Below are 10,179 nucleotides of genomic sequence, written 5' to 3'. Positions count from 1 at the left end.
ATTTTGGCTCAGAGTCTTTTAGCAATGGCATATAGACAGCTATAACGTGTTTACCCCTCCTGTAGCTCTCTTTTCCCCTCAACCCCTTAGTCACCACATTCTTAGTCACCTCCATGCTCTCCATTCCAAGTTCTATTACACTCCTATCAATATTACTCTAAATGTTTAAACAATCATATTTTTGGGCTGACTTGTCCCAAACCTGAGCTTCCTAAGCAACTGTTGAATAATCGTTAAGGGAAAGATTATACATGAAAATATATCATATTCATCTGCTTCAGTCTCCTCACTCCTCACAAAAGCAGAAAAAATAGTTACAAAGAAAAGACATTGCAAGCCCCTATGGCTGGCTCAAGCAGACTACATGCCTACATATCAGCTGATGGAGAGAGCTAAGAGCTTAATGGCTGCTCCTTGCTTCTGCAAAGCACACATACACTGATCTGCTCTTCCTGAAGAAAGAGGAAGTGGGCAGGAGCCCACCTTAAACAAAAGAATCCCCAGGACATGGGCCCTGTGATCACTTGATGCACCAGTGAGCACACAGGTACAGCTTAGCTGCTCAAAAAGCTTAACAATAAGCCCTCAAGGCTGACTTCACCCAATTACTTGATTGAAATTCCAACACAAACCACTACTTCCTCCCTGCCTTGAAAGGCCCTTGCTGGGATTGTCACAAATCAGTTTCCACAGCCCACTCCTGTCATGAAGGGAAGATTAAGAAAGATTCCTTACTCACACTCACTTTACTGATTGTTCTCAGAGGAAAATTGGAGTGTCCTACTTAGATTGGCTTTAGAAACTGGTGTTTAACATAATACTTAGATCATTTTTCATCTTGGTCTCATCACGAGCTAGTTTCACTCCTTTCATATGACAGATTCCTTAACCTTACCTTTGCCTTTTGAAAGATTTTTCCACTGGTTTAGTGTGGTGTCTCGACTAGAGAATGCTACTTCACAGAAGGGTTTTTGAATGCTCAAGATTTTTAATCAAGGAGCTTTAATCAGATTAACGGAAAGAAAGGAAAGTCAGTTGCAGCTTGTGCTTTGTTTTTGGAACTGGGTTTTGGACTGGCACACCTGCCTGCAACTTTTGTCTTCAGTGGGTTGAGTTACAGAGATGAGGGATTCCGTGACTGTTTTGTGGCGTCACTTCTGATTACTCAACGGGATGTGATATTGCAACATAGCTACCCAGGTCCCTGCCCTGAAAATAATCTTCCTCGTTACCAGCATTCCTTTTGCAGAGGTAGTGCATCCTGGTTTGGGCATCAGAAATTAACAGATGCTCCTGGGGGTGAACCTCCCTGCAGTTTCTTTGTCCGAAATCACCATTCTCAAAACTGTCCCTCTGAAAAATCAAACAATACTAGGGCTTTCTATTAGATGTATCTGTACTTGTTTCCTGTTATTTCTATAAACCAGCCAATCTCAACTTTTTTACTGTTGAGAACCCCCTAAAACATTCCTCAAGCTTTGAGAAACCCCAGAAGTGGCACAATCGTGCACAATATTGTTGGGAAGCCCTACCGGTCCCCCTCCCCTCCCCCCTTCTAGGCCTCTCATTGGCCATTGGGGAGGCAGATGGGGACTGCAGAAAAGAAATTAAAAACGCTTGATCCTGGGAAGGAAAGCTATGGCAAATCTAAACAGCATTCTATAAAGCAGAGACATCACCCTGCCAACAAAAGTGTGTTTAGTCAAGGCTATGGTCTTCCCAGTTGCAATGTATGGCTGTGAAAGTTGGACCATAAGGAAGGCCGAGCGTCAAAGAATTGAGGCTTTTGAACTCTGGTGCTGGAGAAGACTCCTGCAAGTCCCTTGGACTCCTAGAGGAGATCAGCCCTGACTGCTCTTTAGAAGGCCAGATCCTGAAGACGAAACTCAAATACTTTGGCCACCTCATGAGAAGGAAGGACTCCCTGGAGAAGAGCCTAATGCTGGGAGCGATCGAGGGCAAAAGAAGAAGGGGACGACAGAGAATGAGGTGGCTGGATGGAGTCCCTGAAGCAGTAGGTGCAAACTTAAATGGACTCCGGGGAATGGTAGGACAGGAAGGCCTGGAGGATCATTGTCCATGGAGTTGTGATGGGTTGGACATGACTTCGCAACTAACAACAACAACAACCTCTGTATCACAACTCTGTTTTTCCTTGGTGGTTTCCCATCCAAATACTAGCCAGGGCTGGCCCTGCTTAGAATCATGGAATCATAGAATAATAGAGTTGGAAGGGACCTTCTGGGTCCAATCCCTCACACTTTGCAGGACACTCTCAATTCTATCGCTCACCCACTGTAACCTGCCACCCCCTTAAGCCTTCACAGAATTGGCCTCTCCGTCAGATGGCTATCCAGGCTCTGTTTAAAAATCCCCAAAGATAGAAAACCCACAACCTCCCAAGGAAGCCTGGTCTACTGAGAAACTGCTCTAACTGCCTAGCTTCTGAGATCTAACAAAGGCCATTTCTGCACGCTCAAGTAACTTTCTATGATCACTGAATTAAAGTCTATGTGCCCTTAATATGAAACCTGTGCTTGCACTCTTTGGAATAATGGAGCATGTGTGGATATTCTCATTGTTCTGAAGGTTTTTCTTGTGTGTGGTTGTGGTTGGTCTCTCCTTATTGGTCAGTTGCACATAGGACATGCTTTTTGAAATTGTAAGAGGAGATTCTTCTAGCTGCATTTACTGTCTGATAAATGCGGAGACCCTTAGATCTTGAGGTTATAAACTGAGCTACTGACTCAGTACTTAGCAAGAGCTGAAAAATGACCTTCACATTGCCTGTGAACTAAATTGGCATGAAGACAATCTGAAGGTCATTTTCTGACTTTGAATAGAATCAGTAGCTCAGTTTGTAGAATATTAAGACTCACGATGTAAAGGTCCCCTGTTCAGTCCTGGCTTTCAACAAGTGGTATTTTCTTTGCACTAATTTTCCCCCTGCATTTGCACAAGAAGAGCGTATTAACTGAATGAATGGGATGACTCTTCCCTACATGGGTCCCAAAGAAACTTTTTGGAATTTCACTCTAAAAGCCACATTCCTTTGCCTCTCCCTGACACATGCACAAAACCTTTTGGGGCATTACAAAATCAGCTTGGAGGGAAAGGGGCTGAGGCAAGGAAGGTTGCATGGTGGGCCTCTATGCACAGATTCCCCTGGCTTCTCTTAAAGTGCTCCTGCATGCTGTTGCCAAGACGCTTTCAGGGGAAAGACCCCTGCCTCACTCCCTTCCCTTTTAAAGATCCCCATTTCTAATTAAACATTCTTAACAGATGGCACATATCTCTTTAAACAGCACACATGTGCACCCTCCCTCATATACAGATTGCAGTGATGAGTTTTGCGAGGCATACAAGCATCAATAGACTTATTCCTTTTCTTTAAAAAAATCCAAAACTGACAAGATGGGGAGAGTAAACAATGATTGAGGGGGGAGAATCTTGTGCTAAAATGGCTACTGGTCAGTATGCAAATAAAACAAATGCAGTTGGGAAACTCTCCTTGATCAGTTGTTTAAACAGAAGTTCATTTGCCTCTTAACCAACCCCTCATTAGAGGTAGGTATCCCTTTGAGATATAGAAAGAACTGTGAGATTACTTCCAATTGGATAAAGAACAGGTGGGCCTCATAGTTAAGATTAAAGAATTATTTTTTCTTTCACAAGTACAACCAGAATCAGAACCAGGTAATTGGTTGAGGCCAGGTTGTAGATGATCAAAGGTCCCTCCTCTAAGACAGCCAAACCATTTAGGACAGGTAGCCCCCCTCTCCCGAGTGGGTGTTGGGTATTGGACTGGTGGGGGGGGGGCGGGAATCAGGTGGGTTAAGCTGCCTGGAAATTTTGTTATCAGTGTTTTATTGGGGGGTTTATTGTGAACTGCCACAAACCATCTTGGCCTGGGAGTGGCGGTCCAAAAATATAGATGGATGGATGGATGGATGGATGGATGGATGGATGGATGGATGGATAGATAGTCAGTTTTGTACACACCCTCAGCAATTATAATAATAACATTTATTGGCATAAAACCCTCAGCAATTCATAGTGAAGCGTTTCACCTCAGCCCTATTGAATTTTGCCTATTCTGATTAAACATTGCCTCTAGACATTATTCAGCTAGTGCATTACTTCCTTAAAGCCCAATTCTATATATGTTCCAGCCCAATTCTGGAAGTTAGTCTTGCTGACCTCAAAGGAAGTTCATTCTGAGATCATCTGGCGTAAGATCGCAGACTTAATGTCAGCTCATTGGATTCAAAACTTGCTTGCCTAATTATTATAATTAGAACAAGGAGACAACTCACTGATCGTATCATTAACGATGCTTTCATTTCTACTTTGACTCTTAGGAAGACAAAGATGCTTCTTTTCAAGGTCCTGAAGCCAGCTCATAAATGGCTTTTGGACAATAAAGGATAGAATTAGTAAAACTCTTTCACTAATTCGGCACTGTTTTGGTTTTTTTTTTTTTTTTTTTTTTGCAGTATATGTACGTTGGTGTGCTATTGCTGCCTGGATCTGACAAAGAAATGTTGACCCTTTAGACTATATAGGAGCATGTTAGTTGATATTTTCCTATTCTCATTCTTAGTTGTAATCCATTTATTTCAGGGAATACAATATTCACTGAAAATACACTGAGTTTATGAGAATACTCCCTCACAATTCTCTCTTGTGCCACTGTCTCACTAGTTTACTACACCTTAGGAACTCTTTCTTTCTTTCTTTCTTTCTTTCTTTCTTTCTTTCTTTCTTTCTTTCTTTCTTTCTTTCTTTCTCTCTCTCTCTCTCTCTCTCTCTCTCTCTCTCTCTCTCTCTCTCTCTCTCTCCCTCTCTCCTTCCTTCCTTCCTTCCTTCCTTCCTTCCTTCCTTCCTTCCTTCCTTCCTTCCTTCCTTGTATATTTGGAGGGGTGGATAGATTTTCCAACACAGCTAGGTGTATTCCTGGAGAAGAGTGCACAGTTTAGCTGGGGGACTTACACTTTTTCTGAATCCAAAGGTTCTGTCCTGCCAATGGAAAGCAATTCTGGAAGCTGAAAATAATTTCCTGCCTTTTTTACAACCCTTTGGGTTCCCTGAAATGTTGCACATTGGGGACCGGGGCAAAGGAACAGCATAGGGATGAATTAGATTTTGCATTTGGAGAGAAACATCTGTGAAGATCACTCACCTTCTTGTGGCAGAAAATGACCTTTACTGCAGTGGTTCCCAACCCCCGGTCTGGGGACCAGGATCGGTCCGTGGATCAGTTGGTACCGGGCCGCGGCTCCTCCTCGTCCTCCTCCATGGCTGCTGCCTCGGGGGCTGCCTTGTCACTCTGCAGCTGGCTCACCTTTGGTGCTCTCTGGTGGCCGCCATGGATGGGGCTCCCCCTCAGCGTGGCACTTATGTAGCTTGTAGAAGAAGAAGAAGAAGAAGAAGAAGAAGAAGAAGAAGAAGAAGAAGAAGAAGAAGAAGAAGAATTGGTTTTTATATGCTGTTTTTCTCTCCCCGAACGAGGCTCAAAGTGGTTTACAATCGCCTTTCCTTTCCCCACAACAGACACCCTGTGAGGGAGGGAGGCTGAGAGAGCGCTGATATCACTGCTCGGTCAGAACAGCTTTATCAGTGCCGTGGTGAGCCCAAGGTCACCCAGCTGGCTGCATGTGGGGGAGTGCAGAATCAAACCCAACTCGCCAGATTAGAAGTTGGCGCTCCTAACCACTACACTACTTGACCCCAACAATGAAAAAAGTATGATACACATGGTCTGTTAATAACTGAGCATGCACGTTACTGATCATACGTGCACACCACAAGCCGCATAAGTGTAAAAAGCCCCATAGACATTGGGGCACTGAACTTGTGCATCCCACCTAGAGAAATGTTTTCAGCATAGCGAAGCTATCAGTTGCTTCCAAAGTTCCAACTATCCCTGGAAGGGGGCGTGGGGGATTCACAGTTACTTATACAGTACTTGTAACAGTGTCAGTTGTGCTCTGCTGAGGGCCCACAAATCCTTAAACAGGCTCTGGTACTACAGGCCCTGAGACACAATAAGGAGATAAGGACCCAATCAGTCCTTGGCAAGATGCTCCAGAAAGAGAGAAAGAGTTAGAGGAATGGAGAGGAAGATGGGCTTACTGGGGAAGTGTCACAGCTGACTCTTCCTGGGATCTGCTAGTACCGTGATGTTTGTACACCTGCTACCATAAAAGTAGTAATTTAGTCACAAAATACCCTTAGATACCCTCTGGGTTACATGGAAATTCATCTTAAGTTTTGCCTCTGGAACTACTTGTGAAATAAACAGTAATAAAGAAAGCTAGTTGCCCTTGTGATGAAGAACTATACTGTTCTTATTACATTTCTTATTGCTGTGCATTTTGGCCCATAGGGACATTGCGATTTGCTGCCGTGTTTTGGCTTTTGAATATGATCCAATGCTCAGGCTTGTGTCATCCTCCTGTGTAAATATAATTTACGATTTTAATTCATGTGCTGTTTGACTCTGCAGACAGTTCTGCCCGAGGCCTTGGTGCAAACTTAGTAATTTGGAAGCCTTATATTTCTGGCCAACCCACTGGTTCAGATCACTAAATATGTGGAGGTCCCCTTGGAGGTGGTGAAAGTGGGCTTAAGTCCATCCTCCCCTCCAATGTGTGTTATCCTCTCCTGTACTGGGAAGTCAGTTTTCCACCTCTGCCTCTTCTACTAGGAACTCGTTTTGTGCCTCCCCCGTTTTTGCCCAGTCCGATCTTACTGAAGCTAACAGGGCGTACCTTGTACGTAAGAGTGCATGGGGATAGAATTTACAATTTAGAGACATTCCCTTATATTTTACATTGTAAGGGAACTGCTAATTTGTGAATGGGGCCTAAGTTCATGAGAGCTTCTCAGTTCTAGAACAAGGGTTAGAAACACCGCTGGAGAAGATGTTTAAGGTGTTCCTTCTATTATTGGTTGAAATTATTATACAATCAAGCGTTGCTATGTACTAAGGATTGCAGTCAACGAAGGAAGGAAGGAAGGAAGGAAGGAAGGAAGGAAGGAAGGAAGGAAGGAAGGAAGGAAGGAAGGAAGGAAGGAAGGAAGGAAGTTTTAAGTTTATAACATCTAGATTTAGAATAAAAATGTTTGTTTTGTAGGGGATGCATAGAATAAGAAAAAAAATAGAATAAGGCAAAAAACACATTGGAATCTGTTTGGAATGCTAGTCAGCTTCCTGGAAGCCATGCAATATCAGCCCTGGTCAGTAACTGGATGTGAGACCACCAAAAAAGTCTAGGGTTGTGACATACAGGTAGGCAATAGCAAACCACCTTGGAACATCTCTTGCCTTAAAACTCCACAGAGTCGCCATACTCAGTTGTGACTTGATGGCAAACAAACAAAAAAACAGACTTATGAATTTCTTTGTCAATATATATATATTCAACTATAAATTATATATATGGTCATGTTGTCCCACTCATCCCCAAATGGCCAATGATAGGCCAGGAGGGGGTGGGAAGGGGAGGGGCCCCAGGTGGGCATATACACAGCTATACTTCCCAACCATATTCTGCATGATCGTGCCACTGCTGGCGTATCTCAAAGCTGGAAGAATGTTTCAGGGGTTTCTCAATGGTAAAAAAGTTGAGAAAGGCTGATGTGGACACTTGAAAGCATAATTATAAATGTGTGTATATGTAGCATTCTGTTAATATATTTGCATTCTAAAATAAGCAATTTTAATATATCTTTGTGTGCTTTAATGTTAGATGGATATTGGCAAACAGAGAATAATTGCTTGGATGCCTGAGTCACCATGTTGACCGTAACACGTTAAGTACAGATAGTCTCATTTGTTCAAAATGGATTGGCCACTATGAGCAGATTGGTTGCTGGCAAAGCAAATGTGGATTGGGTGATCCAGAACCTCTGAGGCAATGGACAAGAGAACTAAAGAGAACTTGCAGTGCTATAAAATATAGATGTCTCTCTCTGGTTGGCTTGTGAGACAGAGAAGGTGGGCTGAGCAGTAATATCTAAATTATGGGCTCTGGCTGATTGGAAGATGAGGTTTATTTGTGGCTGCAGGAGGCCATTATTGACCTCTAATTCAGAGGTGGTCAACCTGTGGTCCTCCAGATGTCCATGGACTACAATTCCCATGAGCCACTGCCAGCATTTGCTGGTAGGGGCTCATGGGAATTGTAGTCCATGGACATCTGGAGGACCACAGGTTGACTACCCCTGCTCTAATTAGTCTGCTCAAGGAGATGCACCAAAAACTACTGACAAAGGGGTTGTAGCACAATACAATCAGGTTGTAGCTTTAGTTGCCTTAAATATAGGTAGCCTCTTGCTACCTATATCAGGCTACAATCAACATGTAAATAATGTGGTGTGCAACTGAGCTATGGTTCCACTCCCTTGGTCCTTCTTTCTGCTTTGTAACCAGTTGGCAATAATGAATTTGATGAAGCATGGTTCTCTTGTTGTTTTTCCAAATATAGATGTCATTAGGGTTGCCAGCTCTCTGATCTGGGAAAAACCTGGAGACTTTGGGGGTGGAGTCTGCAGAGGGCGGGATTTGGGGAGAGATGGGGTAAAGTGCCATAGAGGCTACCTTTTCAGTGGCCATGTCTCGCTGTTGCCTGGAGATGAGCAGGGATTCCGGGGGATCCTCAGGTCCCACCTGGATGGAATTCTTCCCCTGTTTATCATTGAGATTCTTTCCCCTCCTCTTATGTTCTCAAAACATAGTGAAGGCCCAAATCTTTATGGATCACAAAGATCAAGATTATGTCAAAGGTCTTTGTTGCAAGGTTAAATGTGATTATTTTCTAACATAAGCTACCTTCATCAGTTCAGATTCACAAAGAAGCACTAGGGAACAGATAATATCAACAATTTAATAAATGCATGTTTTAGATTTTGTTAGGACTCGGGATAATCACCAGATGACAGTGCATAGTTCCAACTAGCAAAGGCCAGCTCTTAGCCAACCCCCCACCCCCCAAAACCAAAAGCCTTCCCAAATAGGTGTTAAAAATGCTTTCAGATAAAAGGAGCCTTTCATATGTTTGGAGAAGCAACTGAATGTCTTAATTTGTATCAGCACTCACCTTGTGGCCCAAGGCAGGTCAGAATTCCAAAAACTGTACTAGATTACGAAGTACAGTAAAATCTCATTTACTCCCCCCCTCAAGAAAACGCCAGTAGCTTACATCACAAACAAAACAGTCTTACAGAGCCTCCTAAATATGGTGTCTCCGCAGCTACCCGGGGAGCCCATTCCACAAAGTGGGAGCTGCCAGAGAAAAGGAACGGGCTGTACAGGGGTCTCAAACATACGGCTCATGAAAAAATCCAGTGGAGACTTTCAAATAAAAACCCATAATCCTCTGGACCTGGGAAGTCAGTTGAAACAAATGCATTACTTTGTTTTCACTGACTTGTATAAGGAGATAATTTCACAATGGCAGCCATATCGGTCTGCAGTGGAAGAACGCAATTTGAGGCCAGTAGCACCTTTGACATCCACAAAATTGGGGGGGGGGGGGGGCGGTACAAGCTGCATATAATTGTTGCACGGTTTGCTTTTATCTGTGAAGATGGTATGATGGATTTAGAAAAGCTTCCTTAATTCTGCACTTTGTAGTCTTGTAAAATATGTATTTATTATTATGAAAAAGTTTAGAAATCGCTGTTCTTAACCACTATATCAAGCTGGCTCAAGGTGCTATTGGGCTAAACTCTAGCTCTTCTGGGAGGACTATTAGAACAACAATCCCCTCTCTCAAAATCTCCAGGAATTTTTCCACTTGGGGCTGGCAACCCTGCCACCAAATAAACCTGTGTATTGACCTGTCTCTTTGCCTGCCTGCCTGCCTGCCTGGCAGCTAGGGCTGCACAATTACAAATTTACTAATGGCAAGTTGACCTCAAATCACACCTTATATTGAAATGTCTGGAATGTTCTTCATCTGCTCTAAATTATTTCAGTCATTTGGATTGGGGCAAGACAAACAAACAAAAATCTTCTGATAATAATAATAATAAAAATAATATTTATTATTAAGAAGAGTGTAAGATGTTTGGGCAGGCTGTAGCCTGGAAACACTACCCTCTAGAGCAGGAGTAGCCAAACTGACTCTCCAGATGTCCATGGACTACAATTACCAGGAGCCCCAGGGGCTC

Source organism: Paroedura picta, chromosome 3 (genome assembly GCF_049243985.1).
Source record: "Paroedura picta isolate Pp20150507F chromosome 3, Ppicta_v3.0, whole genome shotgun sequence".
NCBI classification, from domain to species: domain Eukaryota; kingdom Metazoa; phylum Chordata; class Lepidosauria; order Squamata; family Gekkonidae; genus Paroedura; species Paroedura picta.
This window is presented reverse-complemented; position numbering follows the sequence as displayed.